Source organism: Lissotriton helveticus, chromosome 8 (genome assembly GCF_964261635.1).
Source record: "Lissotriton helveticus chromosome 8, aLisHel1.1, whole genome shotgun sequence".
NCBI classification, from domain to species: Eukaryota; Metazoa; Chordata; class Amphibia; order Caudata; family Salamandridae; genus Lissotriton; species Lissotriton helveticus.
Window position 1 is genome coordinate 722332929 of NC_136069.1, and position 16182 is coordinate 722349110.

General features: G+C 44.4%; 1 protein-coding gene across 1 annotated transcript in view; it reads right to left on the reverse strand.

Moving 5' to 3' along the window:
* STK24 (serine/threonine kinase 24) overlaps positions 1-16182 on the reverse strand; it is a 587809-nt gene that overhangs the window by 337041 nt on the left and 234586 nt on the right. The gene's annotated exons all lie outside the window — the stretch shown is intronic.

Consider the following 16182-nt stretch of genomic DNA (forward strand, 5'->3'; position numbering starts at 1 on the left):
GCCCTTGCCAGCACTGTCAATGACAGTACCAACACAACTACTAACCATCACACTGCAACAAGTGTGACAATTCAGACCATTCCATGCCCCAAATGCTATAAGAAGGGCTTGAGTGCCAGGTATTAGTATTTTTTACGTTATATTGAACCAATAAACAACTGTTCTTGTCCTGATCTTTAAATGAGATATACATCGCCACCATGTGGCAGACTGCCAAATATACCGGAGCTGACAATTAAGAGCCAGTGCCGGGCACCGGCTCGAATTAAGCACTATACTTTGCCCGCGAAAGGATTGCCTTTAATTGCCCAGAAACATCTGTCATATGCTCAGATACTCTAAATCACAGGTAATAATAATTCCTATTTGTAAAGTGCGAACATATCACCTCTTAAGGTTTCAAGGCGCTGTGGCCGTTGGGAGATTAAGGGAGCTATTGCCCAGAGTCACATTATGCTGAGCTGAGCTGCTGCTGGCAATCGAACCGTGAGTGATCCCAGTGTTTCGGAGTCAGGCACTCTGCCTGCTGCGCCACACCTCTCCCATCATATGACCAGGTGGAAACTCCTTTGTTATGTCAGGCCGTGCACTACCATGCCATATTTTGACCAAGCCTTCCACCAACACGCCATGCGCTGTATCCTCCATCAATGTATTCTCACTACATCTTAGGTATGCTCATAATTTGCTCAGTTACTCACATCCCAGGCATTAACTATATATGGCCACACTAAAACTTCCAGCAACTCACAGGCCTTGCATTACAGGCCAGGGTACTCACATCACATGCAAGGCATTCATGGCATATGCCCATGGACTCATATGTTAAAATATAGTCTCCATATGTCTGATCTATACACATGCTATATGCAAGATATTGTGCTGCCATAACATGCTCAGGTTCTCTCATCTACATTGTCATAATATGTCCAGTTACACCCACCACGTCAAACATTATTATTGTAGACCAATATGCCCATAGCTAACGTAAACTATTTGTCAAGGTAAGTATTCCCATAATAAGCCAGTTGTTGCCATACTATATCCAAATATTCCTACCAAAGGTCAGTCTTGTGCATTATGTGCCCAAGTCCTCACATATTACCACAGGCACGAGCGTCAAATAGCAATTATTGCCAACAAATGGGCGAGCACTCCAAAAATATGCTAGGCAGTCATCATATGCTCAAGTACTCACATAATAGGCATTGCTAAAATTTGGCACCAAAATGTCTGGTTTTGCCATCAAATGCATGGGAGAGGTGTGGCGCAGCGGCCAGAGCGTTTGACTCTGGCGCGCGGGTTCACTGTTCGATCCCTGGCACTGGCAGCAGCTGAGCAACATCCGACTTTGGGCATTAGCTCACTTAATCTCCCCAACGACCCCCAGCGCCTTAAGACCCTTAGGGGTAATTAGTTCGGGGTTTACAAATACCTGATTATTTATTTATCCCTTGTATTTCCAGGTAGGCACTCTTATATACACACGAGCAGAAACATTAACCAAATGCACACTCAAACTCACTCTTGCCTCTCTCGCTCTCCTGCAATACTTGGCTTTCTGCTCCTTGTCTACTGAAAAATGGACTCGAATTGAACGTATTTGATAAGCGAAGGTCAGCTATTAGCGCACCCGTCACACTTCATGAAAGGACATCATTCTGGTTCTTTACTATTGTACTGGCTCCCCTTTGTAATTATGTTTCAATGCATAGCACATTATAATCCTAGCCAAGGTCTATCCTGAGTCTTCTATGTGCACCATTGTATTGCTTTTGTATATTCTCTATTTGACTCTCGTACTGTTATGTTACCTCACTCCCTCAAGTGTAAAGCGCTCTGATATCCTTCAGGATTAAGTTTGCGCTATATAAAACTTTATAAATAAATAAATAAATAAGCACATGTCCACCAATTTACGCGTCTTGCCACAAGGAACATCAGACAAAAGAATACAACCATGGTAGGGAGAGCCATGGTACTACTAAGAAAGCAGATACGTTTTCAAAAGGCGTTCTGACGGCAAGGTGAGCTCTACCAAAATTGATGCTCAAAAGAAGATCATTTTAAAGTTGAGAACCCAGCTGGGAAAGAGCAGGACTGACAGACCTTGATCGTCTGACATTAAGGAATGAGATCAGCATTTGATTGTTAAAGTGTAGGCCTCTCACCAACCTACACTGTAAACAATGTTGAGCAATTAGTGGTTTTTCAGTTCCTTAGAAAGCTCTTTGCATGAGACCAGGAGTCTTGAATACAATTACCAGAAGCCGATGCAGAAAGATCTAGGTCTTTCAGTGGGATGAAAAAAGTGTGTGATGGGGTCTCTCAAAGGAGCGTGGCCAAAGAAATTAAGGGCGTGGCTTAAAACATGTACCCTAAAAATCTGTTCTTACCATAGTGTGCCGCCCAACTTGCATTTTGCTGTTTCTGTCATTGCATCCAGACATATGACACAACAAGTAACATCATACCTGCAACAAGTCAGGACTATTGGCTTTGTCAATGGTTGTTAGTCACGGACCGCCAGTGCCAGGGTACAAAACAGTTACCAGTGCATTGAACAAAACAATGTCACGCCAACCTCTTTTTCCGTTGGATTTAATCTCAAAAGAATTTCTTTACAAATCTGAATTCACAAATGATCAAAAACAGCATATATCTCTGTATTTAAGTTGCTAATGCACAACTTTTCATTTTCCGCCCATCTGTACACACACACACACACATATTTGATTGAAATTATGTGCATTCTCCATACTCCATTCACTCAACCAGATTCACTACCTCAGGCATTCATACATTCATACTCATACCTACTAAAAGCCTGAAAAACACAATAATGTATTTACAAAACATACACTTAATCTGACATAAAACACAAAAGGAACCGCCTTTAAAGTAATGAATTTATCCAAATGCAAAACATTTACAAAATTTATATTAGATTGGCCTAAACGCCGTGGTCTACGCGTTTCGAGTCCCTCCCAGTGTGGGGACTCTCATCAGGACCAGAATGGCTAATCAACACACTTCACGAACAATTATATCGGTTCCCACTGCACTTGCATCTGTGACAACAAGTACCCATCTGTCACAGTCCTGTAAGGTCAAACTGCAAGCTTTTTCATCGAGATTTCAAGAAAATTGAAGGTTCTTACTTGGGACTTGAGTGGGAGTGGTGTACACCCAGAGGTTTGCTTATTCATATTGGTGTGCTTTCTCTGGCATGGTGTCCGCTTGTTAGAACATTTCTTAGTTACGAGTACGGGTTAGAACATTCAGGAGGTCAGAACAGCCAGGAGAGGCAACCGGCGTATGGGTACAAACCCTTTAGTAGGCACAAAACCAGGAGAGGCAAAAGGGGCGGAAAGCGACAGCTACAGACAGAAACTAAGATCGAGAAAAGGGATGATGAAGTAATCAGCAGAATAGAAGAGGTACAAGTAGTAAATTTGTCATCAAAGACGCTAACTGGGGACATGATTAGTCTTCTGAGCAGGGGGCTGAGTTTCAATGCGACTGAGGATGGTGACTTATGCAGTTTGAAAATTGACTTGTACAAATTTATACGTACCTTGAAACTAAAAAAGCATTTCCTGTGCAATCCGATGAAAAATAAAAAAGTGTGCAATAAGAACCTGGGTTCTGTGTGTGATGTACCATCTATCCAAGATGTGCAAGCCACCAGGATACTACTGTCCATCACAGAAAGAGAAGAATCACAGCATACTATGTCCCAGTTGCTAGGGGAACTAGAAATTGGCACTGATCTTACACTATCAAGTGGGTTCAGGAATAAGTCCAAGTGGACGCCTACACTACCAGGAGGCAATGCAATCGATGACTTCTACAAAAGAGTATTAGAAGATTTGGAACATATCACACATAATAGATCTGCTAGCAAGAGACAGGCACATTACAACCTAAGTGCAGGAGAAAGAAGGGCCCTCACGCAATTAGTCAATGACCACACAATCATCATCAGAGAGGCAGACAAGGGGGGAAATGTAGTGGTGATCGATTTAGTAGACTACAATACAGAGATTTTGTCCCAACTCAATGACAGGACATGTTATGAAGAAATAGGACACAATCCAATGGGACCACTCTGTATAAAAATTAACAAAGAATTAGCAAAATGGCACACACAAGGGATTCTAGATGATGACAAACTGGCATATTTATAAAATTACACGACCCACATATCCTATTCTCTACACACTGCCCAAGATCCACAAACACAAGCCCTTTCCACCGGGTAGACCAATAGTAGCGGGAATAGATTGACCAACTGAAAAGCTCTCAGAATATGTAGACCTATTCATAGGCCCTATTGTCCGGACTATGGCCAGCTACATTCAGGATTCGAAACATATCTTGGGCCTTTTGGAAGACTTACAATGGCAACCCAATTTACTTCTAGTAACATTAGATGTAGTGTCCTTGTACACTAGTATAGAGATAGACAAGGGGTTGGCAGCAATCACTCGCTTACTGAGTAACAGACCTGCCACGCAGTGGTTGCATAATGAAATGCTTATTGGAATGATGGAGTTAATCCTAGATAATAACTTCTTTGTGTTTGAAAATAAATGGTACAAACAAAACAGGGGTGTGGCAATGGGATCAAAATTTTCACCCTTGTTTGCCAATTTATACATGGGCTGCCTTGAAACCGAATACATCTGGGGAAGCGAGGGGGCTGGCTGGATTGATCGAATTGTATATTGGGGTCGGTATATTGACGACTGTTTACTCATTTGGTCGGGCTCGACCAATGAATTAAATGAGTTCAAGGAGTATCTAAATAAAAACAAATATGGCATGCAGTTCACAATGGAACAAAGTGCTGAGAAAATACATTTCCTAGATATAGAACTGTATGTCGAGAACAATAAACTGAATAGCAGACTCTTTAGGAAAGACACTTCTAGTAGTCATCCTGGGCATCAAATCAGATCCATACCGTATGGTGAATACCTACGAGCCAGACGTACCTGTAGCAATGACCAAGATTTCAAGAATTGTATTAAAGAAATGGAACAGAGATTTAGGAACCGAGGTTATGATAACATTACATTGACAAGAGCAGCCAAAAAAGTAGCAAGAGTGACAAGAACAGAAACGCTAAGAGGTAGTACAGCAAATAAATCCCAAAACACCACAGTACGCATGATCACTGAATACAATGGAATGAATCATACACTGAGGAAAACTCTCAATAAACATTGGGGGATCCTAAAGCGAGACAACATTTTGTCACAAGAAATACCAGCACAGCCTTTGATTACGTTCAGAAAAGGGAGAACTTTACGCACTAGGCTGAGTCCGTCACTTCTGAGAACACCGCAAATTAACACATGGCAAACTCCACACACTAAGGGTTTGCACAAATGCGGTTTCTGCAACATGTGCAAATGGGCCCAACACAAAGTTAAAGGTTTCAAGGGACCAGATAACCAGTGGTATGAAATCAGGCAAAATATAAACTGTACCACTAGATATGTTGTATATTTACTGGTGTGTAAATGTAACAAACAGTAATGTGGGAAGTACTATCAGACGCTTAAAAGAGCGAATTACGGAACATATAAGAGCCCTGAAAAATGGTGACCCGAGATATTCTGCAGCGATCCATGCTTTACTATGCCCTGCCCAAAATACCCACAAGGAGATTTCTTTCTTTGGGATTGAAATGACAGATCAGAACCCAAGAGGGGGCAATAGGGAACTGAGACTGCGTAGAGCAGAGGCAACGTGGATAATGCGTTTGGAATCGGTTAAACGGGGTTTGAACTGTGATTCTGAAATGCAATTTTTCCTGGGATAAATGCGTGACTATGGGGGAGTGAAGCCCATATAGTGATATCGCAATGTATGCAATCAATTGGGAAATGTGCCATGTGATAAATGAATTGATACTTAAATGATATAATAAGGTACCGATGTAAACAGAGAAACAAGCATGCATTACATGTCACTTAAGCTGTCACTTCGATTGCACAACGGGGTGACATGAACAATATATACAGAAACAAGGAGAGACAGTACATTTGTAGTGTAAAGGACCTCACATATTGTCTGTATGTATTATTTATTGTAAGGGGAGCAACACAAGAGGCGCGGCATTGACTGCAGCCAGTTTGCAACTTGTAATTAGCGCCATATACCTATATATGACTTACAACAGGCCCATATATACATACTTAAATAGGATGATATCGGGAGACCAAGTTGGCCATGCATTTGCCTATAGGCGTTATATCGGGGATTTGCCCCATAGCGTTTCATCTTGATTGCTCAATGCCGATCAATTTATATGGTGAGGGATTGTCCTTGTAACGGTACATCGCGGATTGCAGCTTATTTATTATTTTTTATTAGATTGTGTAACCAATGGGACCGGTTCACCCACTTACGTTGATGCCATTTTGTCAAAACGGAAGTGGTTTTCAACATTCTAGTCGCAAAGCAAACATGGGAGGTGTCTCCCTTTTTAACACGCGCTGCACACTTGCTTCCGCATTCGGAAACACCATTGCTGGAAGACGCCGGATTCCCGGTGAGGCGGAACAGAAGGTACGTGGGTGTACTAGTGAGTGAAGAGGACTCTGGAGCAAACAAATAGTTAGTGGATACTAAGACGTGTATTGGGTGATTTCAGGTCCAGGGACACTCGGACGACATTAGTGAAATACAGAGAATAATCTGAATCACGGCGATTATTACGCAACAGATTGGCCATCATAAAGGGTGTGTATGTGTCAGAATGTTGTGATAGACTGTTTTCTACCAGGGGCACATTGATCTGGATGTAGTGCATAACAAACTATTTTTTGTATATAGTCATGTATTGTATGTATTTATTCTTGTTCTTTTTCTTCTTTGTCTGAATTTAAAAAAGTCTACATTTAAAAAAAACCTTTCTTCTGAAAAAAATAGTAACTTTTTACTTGTGAAAAAATAAGGAAAGATATTTCTATACAAAAGAGTAATGATAACTTAGAGAAAATGAAATAAACATCATACTTTTTGAATGAAATAAAAAAGATTGTTGTACTTTTGTGGCCAATATCTTGTTACTAATTGGAGATATATTTATGATAAAAGTTGTGTGGCCATTGAGGGAAATTTGTCTTCTTCTTTGTGACATCATAACAGTAAGCACATAAGCTCTATTGTGTGTTTTCAGATGAAATCTTGATGGACGAAGAGGGGATATGAATTGTTTAATGATTTTACACATTTCTCTTGGCATTAGTCACTTAAACAAAAGGAGGGTTCCTGTTCCGCCAAGCTAACTCATACGGCTCATGGAACATGCTTTAAGTTTTCATACAGGTGAGCGTTTTGACAAACATGACACTATAGAGTGAGAGCAGGAAAAGTGGACAATGAGCCCTAAGACTGTACCGGGTAGTTACTCGAATAAGGAGAGACATTTGGTGCTTAATTGAAGGTTGTCAGAGCTATAACAGAGTTGGGTCATCCATTAGAGTGGTAGCTGACATATAAGGGATACCGGCAGAAGTGTACCGGGCAGAAATGTATGGGTCCAATAGTGATATTCTGGAGACAAGGCCATCTAGGTTCTTTTTGGAGTTTTTAATACCGGTCGGGGAGCTGTTTTGAGCCTATTAAGGGGGTTCAGCACCAAGAGATTGTACCATAGACACTTTTTGAGACATCTGCTTACTTGGCCCCATGTTTATGTTTTATTTCATATATCACTTTGGGCTACGTGCCACAACGATGAAGACACAAGTGCAAATCTCAAGCTACACAGTACACAAAGATACCCAAACGGGGTTGGAATTATCACCGGTCAAGTGGTAAGTGGGCACATGAAGATGACTTTCTTCACCTTTTTAGTGGTTATAATCAATCATAGTACGAGCCATAGTCTCATTATGACATCTACTTATTGTCATTATTCTAAATAGGAACTACAACATACGCCTAGAATAGAAGGAAGGTATGTGCCTGCATGCCCATGTTAAGATAGTAACACTTACCAACACAGAAAACACAGGTGCAGGGTCTCTCCTTTTCCGACCGCGATAAGCTCGTCGCCTTGTCTACCTTTTTCACCTTTTTTGCACAATATTTCTGCACGCAAATACAGTTCACCCATGTGCATGAATGACTCGAAGTGAATTGTGTTTTTCTCTTCTGTAAACGTGTAGGAAATTACGCGAATATATATAATTATAGTTTTTACATTAAAGAGTTTGCCGTTACCTCGTATTATGTCTCATAGCCACCTTTCCCATGCATGTGCATGTATAGACACGAGTGAAGGGTGCAGCAACATTAAGATTATAGTGTTTCCTTATCAGAAAACACATTGTGATGAACAAGCTTTCTTATTATGGACATTGATGGTCCTCGTGTTCCTCAAGCCTTTCTTTTTGGGCAGATGTTTCGCCTAAGATGTGAAATCGCTAAAAATATGCATTTTTGTAGTTTGGACAGCATCATTCCACCATGTATAGATGGATGGTGCACTGGACATTCTGGACAGAATATTCAGTACTGTATATATTTTGTTTCAATTCCAGCCCTGAAGAGTCAGAGTTACCTATACTCTGACGAAACACGTGTCGGCTGGCGCGGTGTAGCTCGAGCAATAAAGAAAGAATTGCTCATACAAGAAGAAGTGGACAATAATTTTTATTGGTGTATTGATCTGACCAACAACTGTATTACCCAGTGTTTAAATTTAATTGTGTGTTCATAGGAAATTGTTTTCAAAGTAAAGGTGTTGTGTAGCAACATCTCTTGAGGGGTTGGGAGGGTCTCCCCTTTCCTGTGGCACCACTACCTGAAAGTATTCAACCCGACAAGCAATAATCAGGAACACAGCGGAGCGCAAGTAGTCCCTGAGAAGAAAAACCCTGCACCTTTGTAAGTACTTGATCAAAAACAGTGTTATGAATAATTGCTTTCGTGCGGTCGCATTAAAACAGGAGAGACGTGCTGTGCAGATCAGCCAGCATTAATCATATACCCCACCACCCCAAGAGACAGAGCGATGTGAGCAGGATATTTCCAAGTGGCAGGAGTGCATAAGGAAAGAGAACCTAAAGTGAAACTACGACCGCAACAATCATAAAATACTAACACCCTATACATTCTACATGTTTATGAAAGCCATTATCACCCCCGGGACCCATCCACCCATCGAACAGGCTTACCCCTATGCGAAGGCACCTAGTTCAGGAGATTAACAGGATATTAAACACAAAAACAAACAAAACAATACAAGACACACCAGCCCCCCACCCTGCACCCCAGCATATGGCTTCCGCCTAACCCCAACTGGCAGTGTGCCTGTTGTCCCGTCTAACTTGGTTCTAAACGTAGAAAAAGAAAGTGTGGAGGCTACCAGTCTCCCCTCCCCCCCGCCAGAAACGAGCGACCCCCGTGAATTAGCTGCGAGATTTTTGAAAAAAAAAACATCTACAAAACAGACAGGGGAAGCCGTAAACACCGCCCAACCATTGGTGATCATAATGGTGACTAATCCTGCGTTTATTAAAGTCACGATCTGAAACCCAGTCCGAAAGTCTCATCCCTGGCCCTTCCGATCCTTCATGCGAACCCGTTCCATGAACCACCGCGTTAACAGGAGAGTCAAGGAGCATCAAGAGTTCGGAAAAGTTCAGTCCGAAAAAAGTCAAAAGTAGTAAGCCCCTGTGGGTTCCTCCATCCCTGACGTTCTCCCTCACCCAGTCCAATTCCCGATGTTGTTTCCATCTCGACCACAATAGATCAGTCAGGGAGGGAAAAGATGGCGTTGTAATCCGGAGATGAGTACCAACAGTATCCAGGGACGGAGAACCAATAGGTCCTCCCTCAATCGGCAGCGATGTTAAAAATGGCGATTTTCCCGAAGCCATGGGCTCATTCTTGTTCATAGACACACTGACCAGGGATTCCATTAATTCTTTCTGCACGGGGCCCATATTCGTTGGCAGGATAGTCGCCGTGGGAAGCATGGCTCGCTGTTGATCACACAGTGGAGCTGGGTCCGGTCTCATGCTCATCGTCACTAATGGACCGGCGATCATTTTGTGGACTATATGTTGCACTAGTAGATGTAGTGCCCCGATGGCGGCCAAGACAGTCTTCAGCGACGGGTCGGACTCCGTCCGGATCTCTCCTCCTCAATCAGCTTCGAACATAGTCACGTTCCCTAGAGAGCCTAGTCTCTCCGGGGGAACCGACAGAACGAATCGGACGGCTACAGAGGGTGACCAGTCAATTATCACGGCAGCAATCCGTTAGTCTGCCACTGCGAGCGGAGACCCCGACCCAGAGAACCCGGCGGCGGCAAACCGGGTCCCCGGAACAGAGACCCCCACCCACAGCTCCAGACAAGCTTTGTCACCGCTCCTGTGATGGTATAACTACCGGGTGTCCGCCATCGAAATCGGGCAAAAACAGGTTCTTCAGCGAGAGACTGGACCCCACCAGTATCCCACGGCCGATGTTGATCAACTGAAACCAGGGTGGGTCCGCACTCGAGGCCCCGGCTCACGATCTGGGTTAGGCCGTAGATTAAGACAAGACGTATCTACGTCATTTAGGCAGGTAAAATTCTCCGGACTGCACCATCAGACTCAGCACCGGTTCACACACACGGAAGATGAGCGGAAATTCAGGATAGTAGACAGGATCGTCTGGCTGGAGAAGGAGGTCAGCGGAGCCGGGAGCCTATGCGGCCATCTTGGTTGCTAGCGTAGCTCCTACCCCGAAAAGCCAAGTTTTAACCTGTCTCCTGAACTGGGACCTGGATGGAAATACCCTAATATTGAGTGGAAGTTCGTACCAGAGCTTAGATGCCATAAAGGAGAGACATCTGCCACCCCATCTGGTCTTGTTAACTCTAGGAACGTGGGACAGAGCTTTGTTGGCCGATCTTAACAATGGCGGGGGCATGCCATTTGAATAATTTGTGTTAGTCATTCGGCCCAACCCATATACAGTTTTATGAACCAGGCAAAGTGCTTTAAACTCAGTTCGCTGCTTAACTGGAAGCCAATGTAGATTTCTAATGGCACCTGAAATGTGACCATATTTTGGAATGTTTAACAGAGTACATGCAGCAGCATTCAGTAGGGATTGAAGTTTATAGAGGTGGCGTTTGTCAACGCCAGGTACAGGGTGTTACAGTAGTCTAGGCGAGAGAGAATAAGGGCCACCACAACTGTTTTCCTCAATTCCATAGGTAGAAAAGGTAGGATTTTACAAAGCACTTTTAAAAGGAAGAAACAGGCAGATGTCAGCCGATTGATCTTCCCTGAGAAGTTGAGCTGGGCATCACATACAAAGCCTAGGTTTCTCACTTTGGTAGCAGGGATTGAACAGACTCCAGCTGCTGCTGACCACCATGATTTGGTCCAGATTGGCGGACCATTGCCAAATTCCATGACCTCAGTTTTGATTGTGTTTAATTTTAGGTAGTTCTTATGCATTCATTTAATGATGTGGCTAAGACAGCTATGGAATCTGTCTGCCACCGAATCTGTCACAGATGAAATGGAGATAATAATTTGGGTATTGTCTGCATACGATACTAGTGAGAAACCATGGTCCCTGATTAGTTTGGCCAAAGGGGTAACATAAATGTTAAACAGAGTTGGAGAGAGAGCGGCCCCTTATGGCACTCGCCCTGGAAGGTAAAAATTGCCTGATTCTAGGTAGTCTCAGCACACCATCTGTTCTCTAGCTGGAGGAAGGAGGTGAGAAGGGTGAGTGCAGTGCCTCCAATTCCCACTGCCTCAAGCTGTCGCCTAAGTACAGTATGACTAACTGTATCGGTGCGGCTGATAGGTCAAGTACGATCTGGATCGCCCTGCCACCCCTGTCAATTTGGCAGTGTATTTCCTCAGTGGCCATAATTAGTGCAGACTCCGTGAAGTAGTCAGACCGAAAGCCATGTTGTATTGAGTCCCAGAGGTTGTTGGTATCTAGGTATTCTGTGAGCTCTGAGTTAATGGCTTTTTCCAGGACTTTGGCTGCTAAGGGCAGACACGCGATCGGGCGTAAGTTTGTTACTTCTAGAGGATCCAGGGAGTGTTTCTTTAGAATAGGTTTGATACAAGCTTTCTTCCAGATCAGGAAGACACCAGTATTGATAACATTGTTCAGGAGGGGGGCGAGAAGGGTGCTAACTTTGTTTGAGACACCATGAATAATGTTCGGAGGGCATGGGTCCATTGGGAAGCCAGACTTGATCGCCAATAATAAGTCATTTATCCTGAAAGTTGTCAAGGGGGAGAAACTGGTCAAGTGACAGGTGATAGGTGACACGTCTTCCGTGAGAATGGCCTGAGGAGAGGAGCAGCCAGCGCTCAAACTTTCTAATTCCGGATATATTATTTGAACCTTCGACTGAAAGACTGTGGCCATTTTATCAACTAGCTCTTTGAATAGGGGAGAAAACATTGCCCTGTTGGAGTTTGGATAGTGCATTGACAGTCTTAAAAAGTTCTCTAGCTGAGTTTTTGGCCCCCTCTACTTTGTATAGAAGTTATTTTTGGAGCTGATGATGGCTGCTTTATAGTCAGTTAGTGCTTGGTTATCGTTTTTTTGGCTGTCGTACTATAGTCCTTCCTCCATACGCGTTCTAAGATTCTGCATGTGGATTTTAGTGTTTTCACCTCAGGGTTGTACCATGGGGCGAGGGCTTTATTCCTACGTTGTTTGACACTTCTTTCTGGGGCCAAGTGATTTATGGCTGATCTAATCCAATCATCGTAGCTTTTGGCTGCCAGGTTAGAATCTTCAGCTAAGGTGGGCATATTGTTGTCCAACAGGTCAGTAAGCACCTCCGAACTAATGTCACGCCAAGACCGAGCTTTAGTCAGAGGCAGGTGTGGTGACGGTGGATCATTGTTGTGACAATCAGGTAGGTTGAAGAAGATTGCCATATGTTCGGTCCAGGTAAATGGCAGAATTCTGATGATGCTAATGGTGGGGTTATTCGTAACAATCCCATCCAGCGTAAGAAGTGCGTTGTGGATTAGGTTCTGAGACAATCTTGAGTAAGGTCAAGCTTCAAAAGTGTCTATCAGTACAGCGTACAGGCATCATCCCCAAGCTCTAGCTGAAAGTTGAAATCCCCTAATATGGTAAACGTGGGGGAGTCTGAGCATGATTCCAGCAGGGACTGTAAGGCTTGGGAGAATAGGGATTTGGATCCAGGATGTATGTAGAGGAGCAGCCAAGGAAAGGCTAACACATTTCGGATTTTGATGTTGAACGTCATTGCTTCTGCTCCTGGCACCAGAACAGGTTCAAAAGCTATTTTGAATTCGGACCTGTAAATATTAGCGATCCCACCACCCAACTGCCCTAATCTGGGCACGCTGGCTGGCGAGTAGCCCCTAGGAAGTGCTATCACCCAGTCCGGTTCAGACAAGGCACTAGCCCATGTTTCAGTGAGAAACACTACACATGGATTTGTGCTTTGAAGCAGACATTCTAATTCAAATTTGTGTTTAATTGCAGATCTTGCGTTCAGTAAAATAGCACTAAGTGAGCCACCCATGGATTGTGGAACATTGGTGGCCTCTATGGAAGCCTGGGAGGGAGAAGTAAATAGGGAGTTCCAGTTCTTGGCTTCCCAAACAGCGTCGGCTTGCAGACCTATCTGTTCGCGGATACCGGAAGCCGGAGAGGTAGCGGGGAGGTTACTAACTAGGAGCGTGTACTTACAATGGGGGCATAACAAAGCATTTTTGTTCCTTTCACAAAATGAGAACACAACACTTCCACACCTACAATTGTTTAATGACAGTAGCTCTTCCCTGGTGTAGAGTAAGTTAGAAAAATGGCAAGGGGTCCTGGTGCATGGCACAGACGGGCTTGCCTTTGGCACACCTCTGGCAGTGTCGGACTCTGAACTTTCAGAAAGGAGGAAAACCATGATAGAACGGCACTGTTTAGACCTATCTTGCGGAAGCATCTCATAAGAGTGCTGTGATCTTCGGCATCAAATGCCGCCAGAAGATCAAGCAGGATGAGAGCAAAGGAGTCTCCTTGGGGTATGACAGATCTTAATTCATCAAGAGCAAGAGCCATCTTGTACTGCTTCCAGGACAGTATCCAAATTCCAGGGGTCATGGCAGTTTGACTCTTCCTGGTGTTGAGCCAGCTGCTTCACTAGAATCAGCTCTGTGACTACCCCGGGAAGGAAGAAAGGTGATTGGACTGTATTTCTCTACCATAGGTCTATCTAGGATGTCTTTTTTTAAAGCAGAGATTTATCTACCCCTCCATTTCCAAACCATGGGTATAGGTCTGAGGGACAAAGACCAACTGATGATTTTAGTAACAATCATTGGCTTTGTCACTGTTTTATTTACATGTCGCACAGCATTTGAGAGGGTGGGAGGAGGTCGCAGGATGAGAGGGTCGCAGGGGGAAGGGTTTGTGGGGGCGGTTTCTGGGGGGTCGTGGGGAGGGGGTGGTCGCGTGGGGGGAGGAGGGATCGCGCAGGGTGGAGGGATCACGCTGGGTGGGGGGAGGGGGTCACACTGGGTGGGGGAGGAGGGGTCACGCTGGGTGGGGGAGGAGGGGTCACGTGGGGTGGGGAGGAGGAGTCATGGTGGGTGGGGAGGAGGAGTTGTGCGGGGTGGGGGAGGAGGGGCATACAGGGGGATGACGTGGGAGAGGAGGTCACAGGGAGACGGGGTCACGGGGGAGGGGGTCATGGAGGAGAGGTCACGGCGGGGAGGTGGGTCACACGGGGGAGCGGAGTGGGTTATGCGGGGAAGGGTGGGTAGCGCGCTTCGCGGGGGAGGGGGGGTCGCGCAGGGTAGAGTCACTCCTCTACCTATGTGGAGGAGCTGCCTGTGCCCCCCACACTCTGGGCACAGTCAGGAGCTTTCCGGCCAGGAGACCGCCTCCTGTGCACAGTGCCGGAGGAGGCACCCTGGAACTCAGGGCCCCCTGCACTGCGGGGGCTATCGTTAAACCACTGTATAGCACCAAAAGCTCTGAACCATGGCACTTGCTGGTACAAGACGGAGAAACCAGCAGGGTTTACACATGTTTTCATATCAGTTTGGTAACTCCTACAAATACTTCCTGTCCCCTTCAATGAATGCCTTAGCATGAAACGTATTGTAGGTGAAAGCAAGTGGAGGGCAGGAGCAGAATGGGGAAAGCAACAGGGCGGGAAGGGGGCAAGCAGGCAGCGATGGGAGGAAGGTGGTGGGAGTAGCGGGTTAAGCAACAAAGTTATGTGGGTGGGAGAGGCACACTTTAAATTAAAAAAGAGTGCTAAATAGGAAAATTTGTTTCAAATAAGACGACTTGGAGGGGGAAGGCAAGCAAAGATGGGGCAAGCAGCGACATCGTTAGTGAAGAGGACCAGCAAAGGGCAGTGCGTGAGGCGGATCATGGGAATTGACAGAGTCTAAATTAAAAACAAATTGTTATTTTGTTTGTCATTGTATCACTGCATGCGCCGTGCAATGATGTTAGCATGGTTTGCATTAATTCCCTTTAAGCTGCATTTTAATCGCACTCCATATCACTTCGCACCTGATAATTAGTTTTTATTGCTTTTAATAATGTAACAGTGCATGATAAATGTTGTGTGGGGACCCCCCTCACACTCAGATGGACTGTGCCTTTATCCTCGCTCTCTACTGCATCTCCATCTTCACAAAGTGCTGTGAAGGAGCTGTAAGGATATATGTAGCACTGGGGAAACACCAGCCAGCATAAATATTCTTACAAAGATCACAGCTATTTTCCATCTAGGAAACCTGGTACCTACAGGAGACCTTCTGATGAGAAGCAGACAGTAGTGATGAAAAATGACCACGGAAAACCCTTACTAGGTATTTAAAAACAATATTTTTCAATCCCTCTGCCCCAAAAAGGTAAACACAGTTATACTGTATCCTGAGACCAGATTCCTTGCAAAGCTGTCAGAATAGTCCATCCATGGTGAAAAGCGATTCAAGTTCATGTATTTATTGTTTCAGCTGTCAGACTTATAATGATTAAAATGATGATCTAAAAACAATTAAATACAGAAATGTCACTTCTTTAAAACCTATACAGTGCAATCAACTGAGCGGCACAATAACATCCAGGCACGGTATTCCACACCTTTCAGGAAGAAACAATTAATCTGATGACCATCAAGCAACTATA